The sequence below is a fragment of the Argopecten irradians genome, chromosome 2, assembly GCF_041381155.1.
Source record: "Argopecten irradians isolate NY chromosome 2, Ai_NY, whole genome shotgun sequence".
Lineage (NCBI taxonomy): Eukaryota > Metazoa > Mollusca > Bivalvia > Pectinida > Pectinidae > Argopecten > Argopecten irradians.
The window spans coordinates 64,056,415-64,076,186 of record NC_091135.1 but is presented as its reverse complement, the minus strand read 5'-3'; the positions used below and the strand labels follow the sequence as shown (position 1 = coordinate 64,076,186).

Here is a 19,772-nt window from a genome sequence, read left to right as displayed (position 1 = left end):
TACATGCATCTAACCATCAAACCAATACTCAATGCAAGTGGTTGACCACAACACTATTCACTTTCGACGTAACTATGCTGGTTCTGACCACACTGGACAAAAGGAGCCCAAGAAAACCATTAGCATCCTAAACAAAGGCCAACAGAATTAGACTGTGGATGTTAATTACATCAAAAACAGAAATTTAATTATGCGAAGGCATCGCACGGCCCTCTAAATTATAATTTTCTGTCATTTCTTTCAATAATTGTCTAGGCTTGCATGAACTGCAATAGATGCCCAACAAAGATTTTGACCATTTGGCTGTAGAGGTCATTAGAGGACACTGACCAGTAGGCTATAGAGATGTGTAACCTGACTAGAGCAGTAATTGGCACGACTGATTACTGGTCGATTCTCCATAGGAAAATGAGTGCTGTAAGTATTGATTTTGTATGAATGTATTAATAAGGAAAATCTAGCCATCAAAACAAAGCAACAGGGGAAATAATCATTCACATTTTTATCCTATACATATTAATTAGGAAATTCACCAGAGTAAAAACCGCAACATCTGGTGACAGTAATGGGGTGCGATCTAACCCTGGTCCAAGGTTGTACAACAGTCATCCCCAAGTGATGGGCCAAATATTGTTTTTTAATTATGGTATACATGACTGTATTGGATTTCATAACTAGACAAAAGCTGGATGTCTTATTGGGTTGCAATAAAAGGCTGATATATTTGGTCGTTTAGACATAGATTTTCTGTCGTGGGTACTTTTCTGTCATCATATGTCATACAGAGTACTACACAATTGATTTTTACCTTTGCAAAGCCAGTATATTCATCAAATATGGGCAAAAAAAGCATTTAAAAGACAGTCTATATACACAGAATGTATATGATATTTGTGTACTTTAACAGACAGATTATATACACAGAATGTATATGTCATTTGTGTACTTTAACAGACAGTCTATATACAGAATATATATGACATTTGTGTACTTTAACAGACAGATTATATACACAGAATGTATATGACATTTGTGTACTTTAACAGACAGATTATATACACAGAATGTATATGACATTTGTGTACTTTAACAGACAGTCTATATACAGAATATATATGACATTTGTGTACTTTAACAGACAGATTATATACACAGAATGTATATGACATTTGTGTACTTTAACAGACAGTCTATATGCACAGAATGTATATGACATTTGTGTACTTTAACAGACAGTCTATATACACAGAATATATATGACATTTGTGTACTTTAACAGACAGTCTATATACACAGAATATATATGACATTTGTGTACTTTAACAGACAGATTATATACACAGAATGTATATGACATTTGTGTACTTTAACAGACAGTCTATATGCACAGAATGTATATGACATTTGTGTACTTCAACAGACAGTCTATATACACAGAATGTATATGACATTTGTGTTCTTTAACAGACAGTCTATATGCACAGAATGTATATGACATTTGTGTACTTTAACAGACAGTCTATATACACAGAATATATATGACATTTGTGTACTTTAACAGACAGTCTATATACAAGAATGTATATGACATTTGTGTACTTTAACAGACAGATTATATACACAGAATGTATATGACATTTGTGTTCTTTAACAGACAGTCTATATGCAAGAATGTATATGACATTTGTGTACTTTAACAGACAGTCTATATGCACAGAATGTATATGACATTTGTGTGCTTTAACAGACAGTCTATATACACAGAATATATATATGACATTTGTGTGTACTTTAACAGACAGTCTATATGCACAGAATATATATGACATTTGTGTACTTTAACAGACAGTCTATATACAGAATATATATGACATTTGTGTACTTTAACAGACAGTCTATATACACAGAATGTATATGACATTTGTGTACTTTAACAGACAGTCTATATACACAGAATGTATATGACATTTGTGTCTTTAACAGACAGTCTATATACACAGAATGTATATGACATTTGTGTTCTTTAACAGACAGTCTATATCACAGAATGTATATGACATTGTGTCTTTAACAGACAGTCTATATCACAGAATGTATATGACATTTGTGTACTTTAACAGACAGTCTATATGCACAGAATATATATGACATTTGTGTACTTTAACAGACAGTCTATATACACAGAATGTATATGACATTTGTGTACTTTAACAGACAGTCTATATACACAGAATGTATATGACATTTGTGTACTTAACAGACAGTCTATATGCAAGAATGTATATGACATTTGTGTACTTTAACAGACAGTCTATATGCACAGAATGTATATGACATTTGTGTCTTTAACAGACAGTCTATATACACAGAATTATATGACATTTGGTCTTAACAGACAGTCTATATCACAGAATGTATATGACATTTGTGTACTTTAACAGACAGTCTATATACAGAATATATATGACATTTGTGTCTTTAACAGACAGTCTATATACAGAATATATATGACATTTGTGTACTTTAACAGACAGATTATATACACAGAATATATATGACATTTGTGTACTTAACAGACAGTCTATATACACAGAATGTATATGACATTTGTGTTCTTTAACAGACAGTCTATATACACAGAATGTATATGACATTTGTGTTCTTTAACAGACAGTCTATATACACAGAATGTATATGACATTTGTGTACTTTAACAGACAGTCTATATACACAGAATATATATGACATTTGTGTACTTTAACAGACAGTCTATATACACAGAATGTATATGACATTTGTGTACTTTAACAGACAGTCTATATACACAGAATGTATATGACATTTGTGTACTTCAACAGACAGTCTATATACACAGAATGTATATGACATTTGTGTACTTCAACAGACAGTCTATATACACAGAATGTATATGACATTTGTGTTCTTTAACAGACAGTCTATATGCACAGAATGTATATGACATTTGTGTACTTCAACAGACAGTCTATATACACAGAATATATATGACATTTGTGTTCTTTAACAGACAGTCTATATGCATAGAATGTATATGACATTTGTGTACTTCAACAGACAGTCTATATACACAGAATGTATATGACATTTGTGTTCTTTAACAGACAGTCTATATGCATAGAATGTATATGACATTTGTGTACTTCAACAGACAGTCTATATACACAGAATTTATATGACATTTGTATACTTTAACAGACAAATTATATACACAGAATATATATGACAATTGTGTACTTCAAAGACATAATATAAGACACGTATAAAAAGTGAAAATCCGTCTAGAAAGATCATAAAGATTATAATCCATCCGGAAAAGTGAAAATCTGACTGAATTAAAAGCTAACAATCAGTTGGTAATTCAAACAATCAGTCTAAAAAGTTAACAGATTAGAAAAATTATCATTATTTCAATTTCAAAAGAATTTTTAAGTTTTAAGTTTGGGCAGATTGAAAAATTTTAAATGAACAGTATGAAAAGTGCACAGTCAATGGAAACTCATAGTCACAACGAAAAATTATGTCATATAATCTGCTTGAAAACATTCCAATCTGTCACTTCTTTTGGGTTCATTTTTTACCACTGAAGTATAATCTTTTCTATTTTTCCCCAGATACCAAGAAAGGTATTGTCATCCAAGACAAAGTCTGTATATGTTTACCAATTCTACACAAAATTCCAAGTTAGTTGTCTAATTTCCCATATGATAACAATGGATTAAAATAAATAAGATAACGATTCCTGGCACCAAATATTTTTCATGGAACTCCCAGTCAACTGATTTCTGATTGGTTGAAAATATCTGGCTTTTGATTGGTCAATGGTAAACTTTTATTCAAAAAGTTTTAATGAACATTTAATTCAAATTGGAATGAATTGCATTTCTAAAATATAACAGTTCACATTACTTCTTAGATGAAATAACTTAGGAGCTTTGGATTGATTAACTTGAACAGGCAATGTAAATTATCTGAAGTCTCCCTATTTTTGTAGTATATACTTTCTGATGGTAAGGTTAACATAAAATAAGAGTTATTGATCTGAGAACTCATGAATGTTGTGTGTATATGTTGTCTGTATTAGGCTAATTAGTGATGGATAGAACACATATTTTCGGTTGAGCCATCAAACTCTGTTTTTCTTTTGTCCTAACAGAGATAAAGAAAATGTGTGTGGAACAAATGACTATCCATTATCACCACAGGTGAGAATTTCACCTGTGTATAGACGAGCGGTCACTCTTCACCTGTACGGCTTCCCTTGGTCACTATTCACCTGTAACAGCCTGGTCAGTATCACTTAACTGTTCCTGCTGGTTTTATTGACCAATGGACAACTATAAAATCTTCCACACCATTTGAGCTTAACATTCACAGGTATGTGACAGCAAGCTTGACCAGTGTCCAGTGTGATAGCATCTGAAGAATGGCTGGGTCAAGTCATGGATCTGATATAATCAGATAATAAGCCTCCGAGGTAATCACCAGCGTCCGGTGCGAAAACAATAGTTTTAATGTACCCTTGTTTGCTGTTGCTCGCAAACTTGACATTAAAGCTCACAGGTAAAGCTTGACCAGTACAGGTGAGACAATGGCCACAGCGGATAGACACAACACCGCTCCCAGGTATACCCTTTTATCCCTTTACAAAACAAAACCTAATTAGAGCAGGAACTGGACAATGCAGGTGTGGTGAAATGGGCTCCTACCTGTACATGGGGCTCCTCATGGGGTCAGATTTTAAATGTTTCTCCTAACCTTGACCAACACCTAATAAGTTGAGATTTTTTCAAAGGAGCAGAATGACTAATTTTGAGGAGCTAAATGATAAATTTGGAAAAACTGTACAATAATTTTGTTGACAAGATAAAACCAGAATTCTTAGGTTGACAGGAAGTGCATGATGCTATAAGAAATGTTTTCAAACTTTTGAAGAGATTCAAAAGATTACATACTCTGTTATTTAATGATTATCGACTTACCTGTATTTTTCAGGTGTATATGGACATGGATGACCAGCTGTCCTCGTGGCATCCAGCTCAGGGATATTTTAGCCACACCTTTTGTTGAGATGTTCCTGCCAGTATCTAGCGTTGTTTTAGTGGTCAGCGTGGTGAGACATCAGACCAGCGGTGGACTCCTGACCTAATGAAATGATTAATTAGAGTAGAGTAACTAGCCACCAAGTCCTCACAAGATAAAGGATAGTATTATACAAACAGCTGAAGATAAAACCTTCAGCCATTCACATTACAAACAATACTGGGTAATTACTGACCCTCAGCTGATAAAATGACCAACACCTCACACTGACCAAACAAGGTCACTGCTGGCCACTCTCACAATTACCATGGAGGTAGACATTTTCGTGTCAATTGTAGTCTATAAAAATTAGCAGGGACTAAGTCTGTCTGTACATATAAAGCTATATGATCTGTAAGGGCAGTCATCATTTGACAGGCGCCTATTTCACTCATTTATCAAACAGTATCATTGGCTATAGAATCAGTGTATGGCACTTAAAAAACACAAGAATCCAACTGGCCTTAATTTTGTTGGCATGGTAACCAACAGCTTCTGAGGAAATTTGCATAATGTCTGATTAATATCCATCTTGAATGACCATAGATACTGGAGGCTAACCTAGCTAATGTCTCATCAGTATGCAAGCAGGCCATGGCAGATTCCTTTTCTTCATCTGTACATTTTACTTTTCATCATAATATACAGGATCATTTATTAAACTGCATTACTTTATCTTAATGATTTAAAATGACATGAACAATAGTTCTTCATTCCATTTTTATATACACACATACACCGTCATTGTATAATACAGATTTACCTCCCTAACGGGTAGATCTATCCTTTGTTATGTCACTTTGTACTTTTTTGTATAAGGGTAGAAAAGGCTACCATATCATGCCCTCACACACTTTTTTGATTGGGCAAAAAAGGCCACCAACCAATGCCCCGATCACACACTTTTATGATTGGGTAGTAAAGAATACCATATCATGCCCTAACACACGATTGTGATTCAGGCTACCATATTGTACACTCACACACTTTTGTGATAGACCAGAAAAGGCTACCATACCATGCCCTCACACACTTTTGTGATAGACCAGAAAAGGCTACCATACCATGCCCTCACACACTTTTGTGATAGAGCAGAAATGGCTACCATACTATGCCCTCACATACTTTTTTGATAGACCAGAAAAGGCTACCATACCATGCCCTCACACACTTTTGTTATAGAGCAGAAAGGCTACCATACCATGCCCTCACACACTTTTGTGATAGAGCAGAAAAGGCTACCATACCATGCCCTCACATACTTTTGTGACAGACCAGAAAAGGTTACCATACCATATGCCCTCACATACTTTTGTGATAGAGCAGAAAAGGCTACCATACCATGCCCTCACATACTTTTGTGATAGAGCAGAAAAGGTTATCATACTGTGCCCTCACACACATTTGTGATAAAGCAGAAACGGCTACTATACCCTGCCCTCACAAATTTTTTTACGTCTTGGTCCAGCGCAACGTTATAACGATGTCATGCAATAATGACGTCACAGCCGATTCACTTATAATTGTGTGCCACTTCAAAAGTGCCTGGGGATGATGCAGGCACAATGTATTGCAACCTGTGAGCATGTAGCCAATCAGAAGTCAGTACTCTGTCACATGATGTACTAAATTGCTGTAATGATTCTGCCTGTCATTCTTCCAATGCTATTTAACCTCTAAATAATTACATGTAAATTTCCCATTCTACAGTAACACTTTTATCTTGGCTAGTAACTTTCCACAATTACTCTGATCAGTAAAAGACAAAATGATAAAAAATTAAATCACTTTTATTTTACTAGGCGGTTGACCTCTGCTTGACAAATCAGATTAATGCCAAGCATCATGGGTAATGAAAAGCCCCATCCCATCAATTCCTAAGGGGAATGGTTCTGATACAATAACATACACACTTCCTTCAATTGTGGTATCTTTAGGTAAATCTTACTGATACATTTCATTGTAAAGAATGATAGTGTTTCTTTTACAACACAAGGTTTTATTTCATGTAAAACCTACAAAACATGGATATACAGATCTGTAGATAATTCTGGTTATCCTTCCATGTACAGCTTCTAATCACACTGGAGACATTGTTTTCTACCTATGTAAAACAAGGTTTTATATTTATTTATACATGTAGTTATTTTCAAAGGAAAAGTGCATTTTTCTCAGGTAATTGATTTCAACAGCACTATGCATGATTGAAATGTTAGACAGAGAGACTTTAACTTTGTATTACACTATACCTTATAACTATCCTAAAGACACTCTGTCATGTAGCTCGAAATTTCCATGTCATATCTGATAATTGTTCTAGGATTTTAGCCTATGTAACGATTCCTATTCTATAAAACAACCTGAACTAAAAAAGACTTTATATAACAGATTTAATTGAGACATGGGTAAATGTTGATTATAATTATATCTAGTTATCTAAAAGTACAGTTCATCTTCTGATTATGAAGTATTGAAAATCTTAATGTCATGGCAGATGTTTGGGGGACCAACAATTTACCCTACATGAAAATGTTGTTTTATATTACAGTATAGTGGAAAATCATGTAGTTCAACTTTAATTTAATTGATTTTTTCTTGAAAGACAATTTTATGTTTTTCATGATACTTACATTTTTATTCATTAATATTTTTTTTGTGTTCATGGATATAAGGTCACAGATAGGGACACAAGGTCACAGTGAGGGACACAAGGTCACAGATAGGGACACAAGGTCACAGTGAGGGACACAAGGTCACAGATAGGGACACAAGGTCACAGTGAGGGACACAAGGTCACAGTGAGGGAAACAAGGTCACAGTGAGGGACACAAGGTCACAGTGAGGGACACAAGGTCACAGATAGGGACACAAGGTCACAGTGAGGGACACAAGATCACAGTAAGGGACACACGGTCATAGTGAGGGACAAGGTCACAGTGAAGGACACAAAGTCACATTGAGGGACCCAAGGTCACAGTGAGGGACACAAGATCACAGATAGGGACACAAGGTCACAGTTAGGGACACAAGGTCATAGTGAGGGACACAAGGTCACAGTGCAGGACACAAGGTCACATACAGGGTCACAGTAAGGGACACACGGTCATAGTGAGGGACACAAGGTCACAGTGAGGGACACAAGGTCACAGACAGGGACACAAGGTCACAATGAGGGACACAAGGTCACAGATAGGGACACAAGTTCACAGTGAGGAACACAACATCACAGTGAAAGATATAAAGAGCTTGTAGCAGGTGACAAAATAACATGGAGAATTCATCACAATACTTCTAATCAAAATCACACATAAAAATTAAGATATTGGATTGATTACGAACAAGTGTAGGAGTCCTTGATGTGTTAACATGGCTGGTGACTCATGAATTACTTGTTCAAGTAATTAAGAGAAAATCACACGGGTCAAGAAAGTCGATGGGAAAAAATGGAAATTAAAACAAATTTCACATCTCATGATGTAGAACCTTGCAGAGCGACATAAACAAGCAGTTATTAAAATTTGCGATAGACTGCTTTGTCGTCATAGAAACTTAATTAGTAACTAGCAAAATCGCTTGATTGGATGTAATTTATCACCGAGAATCATAATCAATGAACAGCATGTTCTAGACTACAGCAGGAGGTTCTACTGTGTCACTATACCCATGACTTCAGTGGGACAGTCCAAGGTGTCTCCATGTCCAGACTACAGTGGACAGTCCAAGGTGTCTCCATGTTCAGACTACAGTGGGACAGTCCAAGGTGTCTCCATGTCCAGACTACAGTGGGACAGTCCAAGGTGTCTCCATGTCCAGACTACAGTGGGACAGTCCAAGGTGTCTCAATGTCCAGACTACAGTGGGACAGTCCAAGGTGTCTCAATGTCCAGACTACAGTGGGACAGTCTAAGGTGTCTCAATGTCCAGACTACAGTGGGACAGTCCAAGGTGTCTCAATGTCCAGACTACAGTGGGACAGTCCAAGGTGTCTCAATGTCCAGACTACAGTGGGACAGTCCAAGGTGTCTCAATGTCCAGACTACAGTGGGACAGTCTAAGGTGTCTCAATGTCCAGACTACAGGGGACAGTCCAAGGTGTCTCAATGTCCAGACTACAGTGGGACAGTCCAAGGTGTCTCCATGTCCAGACTACAGTGGGACAGACAAGGTGTCTCCATGTCCAGACTACAGTGGGACAGTCCAAGGTGTCTCAATGTCCAGACTACAGTGGGACAGTCCAAGGTGTCTCCATGTCCAGACTACAGTGGGACAGTCCAAGGTGTCTCCATGTCCAGACTACAGTGGGACAGTCTAAGGTGTCTCAATGTCCAGACTACAGTGGGACAGACAAAGGTGTCTCAATGTCCAGACTACAGTGGGACAGACAAAGGTGTCTCAATGTCCAGACTACAGTGGGACAGACAAAGGTGTCTCAATGTCCAGACTACAGTGGGACAGACAAAGGTGTCTCAATGTCCAGACTACAGTGGGACAGTCCAAGGTGTCTCAATGTCCAGACTACAGTGGGACAGTCCAAGGTGTCTCAATGTCCGACTACAGTGGGACACATCATGTCAGACTACAGTGGGACAGTCAAGGTGTCTCAATGTCCAGACTACAGTGGGACAGTCCAAGGTGTCTCAATGTCCAGACTACAGTGGGACAGACAAAGGTGTCTCAATGTCCAGACTACAGTGGGACAGTCTAAGGTGTCTCAATGTCCAGACTACAGTGGGACAGTCTAAGGTGTCTCAATGTCCAGACTACAGTGGGACAGTCAAAGGTGTCTCAATGTCCAGACTACAGTGGGACAGACAAAGGTGTCTCCATGTCCAGACTACAGTGGGTGGGACAGACAAAGGTGTCTCCATGTCCAGACTACAGTGGGACAGACAAAGGTGTCTCAATGTCCAGACTACAGTGGGACAGTCTAAGGTGTCTCAATGTCCAGACTACAGTGGGACAGTCTAAGGTGTCTCAATGTCCAGACTACAGTGGGACAGTCTAAGGTGTCTCAATGTCCAGACTACAGTGGGACAGTCTAAGGTGTCTCCATGTCCAGACTACAGTGGGACAGACAAAGGTGTCTCAATGTCCAGACTACAGTGGGACAGTCCAAGGTGTCTCAATGTCCAGACTACAGTGGGACAGTCCAAGGTGTCTCAATGTCCAGACTACAGTGGGACAGTCCAAGGTGTCTCAATGTCCAGACTACAGTGGGACAGTCCAAGGTGTCTCAATGTCCAGACTACAGTGGGACAGTCCAAGGTGTCTCAATGTCCAGACTACAGTGGGACAGTCTAAGGTGTCTCAATGTCCAGACTACAGTGGGACAGTCCAAGGTGTCTCAATGTCCAGACTACAGTGGGACAGTCCAAGGTGTCTCAATGTCCAGACTACAGTGGGACAGTCCAAGGTGTCTCAATGTCCAGACTACAGTGGGACAGTCCAAGGTGTCTCAATGTCCAGACTACAGTGGGACAGTCCAAGGTGTCTCAATGTCCAGACTACAGTGGGACAGTCCAAGGGTGTCTCAATGTCCAGACTACAGTGGACAGAGGTGTCTCAATGTCCAGACTACAGTGGGACAGCAAGGTGTCTCAATGTCCAGACTACAGTGGGACAGTCCAAGGTGTCTCAATGTCCAGACTACAGTGGGACAGTCTAAGGTGTCTCAGATACAGTGGACAGCTCAGACTACAGTGGGACAGTCAAGTGTCTCAATGTCCAGACTACAGTGGGACAGTCTAAGGTGTCTCAATGTCCAGACTACAGTGGGACAGACAAAGGTGTCTCCATGTCCAGACTACAGTGGGACAGTCTAAGGTGTCTCAATGTCCAGACTACAGTGGGACAGACAAAGGTGTCTCAATGTCCAGACTACAGTGGGACAGTCAAAGGTGTCTCAATGTCCAGACTACAGTGGGACAGTCTAAGGTGTCTCCATGTCCAGACTACAGTGGGACAGACAAAGGTGTCTCAATGTCCAGACTACAGTGGGACAGACAAAGGTGTCTCAATGTCCAGACTACAGTGGGACAGTCTAAGGTGTCTCAATGTCCAGACTACAGTGGGACAGTCTAAGGTGTCTCAATGTCCAGACTACAGTGGGACAGTCTAAGGTGTCTCAATGTCCAGACTACAGTGGGACAGTCTAAGGTGTCTCAATGTCCAGACTACAGTGGGACAGTCCAAGGTGTCTCAATGTCCAGACTACAGTGGGACAGTCCAAGGTGTCTCAATGTCCAGACTACAGTGGGACAGTCTAAGGTGTCTCAATGTCCAGACTACAGTGGGACAGTCTAAGGTGTCTCAATGTCCAGACTACAGTGGGACAGTCCAAGGTGTCTCAATGTCCAGACTACAGTGGGACAGTCCAAGGTGTCTCAATGTCCAGACTACAGTGGGACAGTCCAAGGTGTCTCAATGTCCAGACTACAGTGGGACAGTCCAAGGTGTCTCAATGTCCAGACTACAGTGGGACAGTCTAAGGTGTCTCAATGTCCAGACTACAGTGGGACAGTCCAAGGTGTCTCAATGTCCAGACTACAGTGGGACAGACAAAGGTGTCTCCATGTCCAGACTACAGTGGGACAGTCCAAGGTGTCTCAATGTCCAGACTACAGTGGGACAGTCAAAGGTGTCTCAATGTCCAGACTACAGTGGGACAGTCAAAGGTGTCTCAATGTCCAGACTACAGTGGGACAGACAAAGGTGTCTCAATGTCCAGACTACAGTGGGACAGACAAAGGTGTCTCAATGTCCAGACTACAGTGGGACAGTCAAGGTGTCTCAATGTCCAGACTACAGTGGGACAGTCCAAGGTGTCTCAATGTCCAGACTACAGTGGGACAGACAAAGGTGTCTCAATGTCCAGACTACAGTGGGACAGTCTAAGGTGTCTCAATGTCCAGACTACAGTGGGACAGTCCAAGGTGTCTCAATGTCCAGACTACAGTGGGACAGTCAAAGGTGTCTCAATGTCCAGACTACAGTGGGACAGACAAAGGTGTCTCAATGTCCAGACTACAGTGGGACAGACAAAGGTGTCTCAATGTCCAGACTACAGTGGGACAGTCCAAGGTGTCTCAATGTCCAGACTACAGTGGGACAGTCAAGGTGTCTCAATGTCCAGACTACAGTGGGACAGTCCAAGGTGTTCTCAATGTCCAGACTACAGTGGGACAGTCAAAGGTGTCTCAATGTCCAGACTACAGTGGGACAGTCAAAGGTGTCTCAATGTCCAGACTACAGTGGGACAGTCAAAGGTGTCTCAATGTCCAGACTACAGTGGGACAGTCAAAGGTGTCTCAATGTCCAGACTACAGTGGGACAGTCAAGGTGTCTCAATGTCCAGACTACAGTGGGACAGTCAAGGTGTCTCAATGTCCAGACTACAGTGGGACAGTCTAAGGTGTCTCAATGTCCAGACTACAGTGGGACAGTCAAGGTGTCTCAATGTCCAGACTACAGTGGACAGTCAAGGTGTCTCATGTCCAGACTACAGTGGGACAGTCAAGGTGTCTCAATGTCCAGACTACAGTGGGACAGTCAAGGTGTCTCAATGTCCAGACTACAGTGGGACAGTCAAGGTGTCTCAATGTCCAGACTACAGTGGGACAGTCAAGGTGTCTCAATGTCCAGACTACAGTGGGACAGTCTAAGGTGTCTCAATGTCCAGACTACAGTGGGACAGTCTAAGGTGTCTCAATGTCCAGACTACAGTGGGACAGTCTAAGGTGTCTCAATGTCCAGACTACAGTGGGACAGTCCAAGGTGTCTCAATGTCCAGACTACAGTGGGACAGTCAAGGTGTCTCAATGTCCAGACTACAGTGGGACAGTCTAAGGTGTCTCAATGTCCAGACTACAGTGGGACAGTCCAAGGTGTCTCAATGTCCAGACTACAGTGGGACAGTCAAGGTGTCTCAATGTCCAGACTACAGTGGGACAGTCCAAGGTGTCTCAATGTCCAGACTACAGTGGGACAGTCTAAGGTGTCTCAATGTCCAGACTACAGTGGGACAGTCCAAGGTGTCTCAATGTCCAGACTACAGTGGGACAGTCCAAGGTGTCTCAATGTCCAGACTACAGTGGGACAGTCAAGGTGTCTCATGTCCAACTCGTCACAGACTCAGTGGGACAGTCAAGGTGTCTCAATGTCCAGACTACAGTGGGACAGTCAAAGGTGTCTCAATGTCCAGACTACAGTGGGACAGTCTAAGGTGTCTCAATGTCCAGATACATGGACAGTGTCCATGTCCAGACTACAGTGGGACAGACAAAGGTGTCTCAATGTCCAGACTACAGTGGGACAGTCCAAGGTGTCTCAATGTCCAGACTACAGTGGGACAGTCCAAGGTGTCTCAATGTCCAGACTACAGTGGGACAGTCCAAGGTGTCTCAATGTCCAGACTACAGTGGGACAGTCTAAGGTGTCTCAATGTCCAGACTACAGTGGGACAGTCCAAGGTGTCTCAATGTCCAGACTACAGTGGGACAGTCCAAGGTGTCTTGGCCAAACTTTGAAAATATCATGAATCTTTGATTCTGTATTTATTGAGAAAATATTCTTTCAGTATATTTGACACTTCTTGTTTTCCATGCAAATCAAGGCCATGTATTGCAACTGATTTGACTTAAATAGTCTTTCATTCGAAACTAGATGTATTTCTTATAGAGAGGAATCAGTTTTGAATATGTATATATATATATAGGTCAAGGTTACTAAATGGACAAATTCAGTAGCCCTTTATTATTTCATAACAATTGACCACTGAAAGTAAAGTTTATTGACCTACACGACAACTACAGTAGAAATACGGTATAAGTGTTTCTTATTTGAAAGCAAGTACTACACAGTTTTGCAGATAGTAATAAAGGGAGGTCAAACTGAAATCATTAAGTCATGCTTAAAAAAATTTGTTTTTCTCAAGTGTCAAAAATAAAGGATAGCAACAGTGAGAGCCAGTAACAGATTTTAATGGTTTGTGTTATTGCTGTGAAAGGCGTGGGGCTTTAATTGAAATAACACATGGTAATCTTATTAGGTTTTTTGAATGATCACAATTCAGTGCTAAGAATCAGGTTGGCTACTATGGCAACCAGATAATCACCCAGCCATCCATCTTGATGGGCAGACATTAAAAAAACATTCCCTCCAAAAAATATATACACATATTATTCTTTTTAGACTTTCAATAAATTAATCTTCCTCATACAAGGGAGAAAAAAAGAGAAGAAAATTGTCATTATTTCTGTAATTGTATCTCGTAACAGCCTTCATCTAGCTGAGTAATTAAAAACATTCTCAAGAAAAAGTAATTTATAGTGGCTGACATCAATATACTGTGGGTAATTAGTGCTAGTATCTCTGTTAATCCCTCGACCAACCACTCACCCAAGCCTTCATAGCATTAAATGGTCAGAAAAATATGTCACTCTGCCCTACAGGTCATGCCAGTGAATCTCTATAGGATTTGACTTATATATATTTTCATTTTTTTTTTTACAAATGAAGTAAAAATTGTCTACATGAAAAAATGTTCAGACAAAAGCAGATCAATAGTTTTGAGTATTTGTTTTCTTGGCGTACATAGCCAGTGGTTGTTCCTACCTAACGTGTCCGTGTCCTGATTGTCTCCCTCCAGAAGGGTACGAACCACTGCTGCTGCACACACATCCACCGCACTAACTAATATGCTCAATATCTATTATGCACTTATGCTAAAAACACTGTCGCAGACATATCATAAGAAATCTAGGCAGCGTTGGTAAACAAAAACAACACAATGTTAAAAATTTGCGCCATTATGGTTGGTGATGTGTGCCTATGGTGCGAGGATACAGCTAGAGGAAGACTAGACCTGTATCCAATTATAGGCGATCCAGTAATGACAGAGCTCAGCTGGCTGTTAATTAATGTCTAATTAATGGCTAAGTCCATGGTAACAACTGTGATTGTTATAGTGTATTGATTCGAGAGACAAAAGGCATTAACTGGACGGCTCCACAATACACTGTCCAGTTCTGAAGACTGCTTTTTCTTCCCTTCTTTATGTGCTGAATATCACAATATTGAAAACAAACTAACGATGTGTTATTGGTATTTTATTGCATATCATGTAGATGTTTTGATATTTATTAATATTTCATACATTCATTTGGTTGCGTGCTGGGCATTTATTAAAAACAAACTAATATCAATTTTTTTGTACACCCATCCTGTTTCATTTTATATACATGCAAGTAATGTACGTTAATTGTTTTGAGCTTCATGTTTGCGCCCATCTCCGGAATGTAGAAGGAAAAAGAATGAAGCAATTTGCCGCTATCTAATTGTTCTGGGAATAGTATCAGGCCGATATTAGCTCTGCTCGTTTATGCAAAATAAATGAATATATGCATTGTGCTAATTAAACACACATATCCCAAAATGAGATGATTTCACAGGTAATTCAAAGGTATGCATTATAAAGAAGTAAGCGCATCGGCCTAATTGAACGAAATCACAATTTATCCCCGAATTATTCACATCCCTCACTGGTTTATATTATACAGCGAAAGCCAACTGCAATTATCTTAATGCTAAACGGGGCGACATAATCAAAACAATGGTCGTTAGAATTTACAGCCCTGGAAGGTCAGCAGCAGTAACATCTGACTTGAGTTGGAATTACGCTACCATCAAGGATTAATTATACGTAAATAATTTGGTGGTTTATCACGAAAAATATATCTTAACTCTATAAATTAATTGTTTACATCCATCAAGTTTCTTCCACCCATTGAAGTTATTCAGAAACTTTGGATTCTATTTATTGGAAGAAAGATCATTTGAAAATTCTTTTCAGTAAGCAAAATATGACTATTTTTCATCTTGTGATATATCCCACCAAGGAATAAAATGAAGCCTTTATCCAGCTGTCTATCTCTACGAGAAATCAACAGGAACATTTCATCCTCAAATTCAATGAAAAGTGTTTATGATTTCTTTTTCTCACAAATCTATTTGATGAATTAAAACACAAAATATTTTCTGCTGTAAGAATATGAAATCTTAATCCATATCATATGAATAACTAGGACATGAAAACTATAGCTCTATATATCACAAATTTCTATATCTTAATTAAGACATTTTTCACTCTTTTAACTTAAAAAAACATAACTTACATAGAGTCAGTTATTTTTCCATGACAAAATTTTCACTGTTTTAACTTAACCTAAAAATAGAAAGTTAAACATTAGCAAATCATTTGGTGATTTTGCTTCAAGTGCATTATAACTCAACTAAATCTTAACATTTCATGATTTGCCAGCCTCTGCTAATTCTCAGACAAAGAAATGTTAATGGGTTGTCTATGGTTAAAATCAAATTATCTCTACTTTATAGATCGACTTTCTATTTCATATGAAATGTCACTAACCTTCTATAAATTATGCCTGGTACTTAACGAGGGAAACAACAAGTAAAAATAATACAGATAAAAATATATCATATGATCCCTAATAACAAATCCCTCTCAATATATATGACTGAGCTTCTGTTACAGACAGACACGATATAAACACTAATTAGTACAGCAGTCAATCTATCTAACACCTCACTTTTTCCTACCTTATTTTCAGAAATCTACCTCCAAATATAACCTATTATGAAACATGCCATTATTATGGAATTAAAACCCACTGATGATTAAAGACAATAAAGAATAGAAATTGCAGACCGAAACGATTAATTTGGATGAACTGGGATTGAAATAGACAAAATAAAAACAAACCCAGACAAGGAAGCCTTGACATTTCACATCCATCTCATTGATATTGAAATATAACAATTTAACGAAACTCAAAATTTGTAACAATGATGTTAAAATGTCAGAAGGTGAGTTAGAAAGCATGACGGTATTTAGGAGGTACCTCACAAGTTGTGTCAGTGATGGCTAGGCGAGCTTTTGATCTAATATCAATAAAATACTACGTATCACACTAACAAAGGAGGCTGGCATTACGAGCTTCTGTTTTGGACGCCCCTCAGATCATTACAGCGAGGGGAATGAGCCTTCAGACACCTTGTTACAGAGGATAATTGTTGCTGTAACTTCCTCATACTCTTTGTTATGTACAAACACCTGTATCCTAAGCATATTCTTCTTTTTACTTTTTCCAAAAAGAATTTAAACAAAAATAACGATATAAAGTAATTTGTATGAAAAACTTTTTGCTGTTTAATGATCAATTTGCCAGGTGCACATTGGTCTATACCAAGTTTTTTGCATGTGATGCATTTTTGTCGATCATAAAATAACAAAACGTGAAGAGAAATTGAGATGTTCACTGATTAGATGCTGTATTAAAAATTGTCTGACAACACAAACCTAAATCATAATACACAAGAGTAGTAAGATTTATCTTATATACAGCAGCCTATAGACACAGCATTTATCTTATATAGCCAGGTGAGACAGCATTTATCTTATAAAGCCAGGTGAGACATCAATTATCTTATAAAGCCAGGTGAGACATCATTAATCTTACATAGCCAGATGAAACTGCAATAATCTTATATAGCCAGGTGAGACAGCATTTATCTTAAATGGCCAGGTGAGACAGCATTTATCTTATATGGCCAGGTGAGACAGCATTTATCTTATATGGCCAGGTGAGACAGCATTTATCTTTTATAGCCAGGTGAGACAGCATTTATCTTAAATGGCCAGGTGAGACAGCATTTATCTTATATGGCCAGGTGAGACAGCATTTATCTTATATGGCCAGGTGAGACAGCATTTATCTTATATAGCCAGGTGAGACAGCATTTATCTTATATGGCCAGGTGAGACAGCATTTATCTTACATAGCCAGGTGAGACAGCATTTATCTTAAATGACCAGGTGGGACAGCATTTATCTTATATGGCCTGGTGAGACAGCATTTATCTTACATAGCCAGGTGAGACAGCATTTATCTTATATGGCCAGGTGAGACAGCATTTATCTTATATGGCCAGGTGAGACAGCATTTATCTTATGAAGCCAGGCGAGACAGCATTTATCTTATGAAGCCAGGCGAGACAGCATTTATCTTATATTGCCAGGCAAGACAGCATTTATCTTATATGGCCAGGTGAGACAACATTTATCTTATATGGCCAGGTGAGACAGCATTTATTTTATGAAGCCAGGCGAGACAGCATTTATCTTAAATGGCCAGGTGAGACAGCATTTATCTTATAAGGCCAGGTGAGACAACATTTATCTTTTATGGCCAGGTGAGACAGCATTTATCTTATGTAGCCAGGTGAGACAGCATTTATCTTATATGGCCAGGTGAGACAGCATTTATCTTATGTAGCCAGGCGAGACAGCATTTATCTTATATGGCCAGGTTAGACAGCATTTTCCTCGCACCTCGGACAGGGAAATCTCACATGATAGCCGGTGCTAGATTTTTCTATCTCGTCCGATCTGTCTGGTACCTTTACGCGAATTTTGGCGGAACTTTACGCCATTCATGTAACAGTCCGCGCATGTGACATCAAACTCTCGAACCGGTGACATCACAAGCGTCAGACATTCAGTGATTTACCATGCATTGTTTGGTTGTTGTTTTTAATTATGAAACAGTATGTACCGATTGATCATCGTTTGTCTTTGATATAACCGAACTATAGTTTTATGCGGAATGATTGAAATCGAAGCGCAGATGTAATGGTTAATCGGCTTTGAACCAGGAGGCCCATGACGGGACAGTTTTACACTCCGAACGCATATATAGATGGGTATTGTTATATCTTAGAGGCGTGAGAAAAAAAATCTATTACCTTTAAGTGATCGAGATCAGGTTATCTCAGTCTCGGGCTAAGATTTTGTAACATCCCAACCTCGGCTAACGCCTCAGTTGGGATTATGTTACAAAATCTTAGCCCTCGACTGAGATAAACCGATCTCGTTCAATTACAGGTAACAGATTTTATTTATCTTACATAGCCAGGTGATACAACATTTATCTTATGAAGCCAGGTGATACAACATTTATCTTATGAAGCCAGGTGAGACATCATTAATCTTATATAGCCAGGTGAGACAGCATTTATCTTATATAGCCAGGTGAGACAGCATTTATCTTACATAGCCAGGTGAGACAGCATTTATCTTATATGGCCAGGTGATACAACATTTATCTTATGAAGCCAGGTGAGACATCATTAATCTTACATAGCCAGGTGAGTCAGCATTTATCTTATGAAGCCAGGTGAGACAGCATTAATCTTATATAGCCAGGTGAGACAGCATTTATCTTATGTAGCCAGGTGAGACAGCATTTATCTTACAAAGCCAGGTGATACAACATTTATCTTATGAAGCCAGGTGAGACATCATTAATCTTACATAGCCAGGTGAGACAGCATTTATCTTATGAAGCCAGGTGAGACATCATTAATCTTATATAGCCAGGTGAGACAGCATTTATCTTATATAGCCAGGTGAGACAGTATTTATCTTACAAAGCCAGGTGAGACAGCATTTATCTTATATGGCCAGGTGATACAACATTTATCTTATATGGCCAGATGAGACAGCATTTATCTTATATAGCCAGGTAAGACAACATTTATCTTATAAAGCCAGGTGAGACATCATTAATCTTATATAG

At 38.8% G+C, this 19,772-nt stretch overlaps 1 protein-coding gene across 2 annotated transcripts in view; it reads right to left on the bottom strand.

The window, feature by feature from the left end:
- LOC138316208 (zinc finger homeobox protein 4-like) overlaps positions 1 to 19,772 on the bottom strand; it is a 325,938-nt gene that overhangs the window by 92,253 nt on the left and 213,913 nt on the right. For both annotated transcript variants that reach the window (XM_069257789.1, XM_069257790.1), the window contains one exon: positions 5,019 to 5,181. The gene's annotated coding sequence lies outside the window, so the exon portion shown is untranslated. The remainder of the gene's footprint in view (positions 1 to 5,018; positions 5,182 to 19,772) is intronic.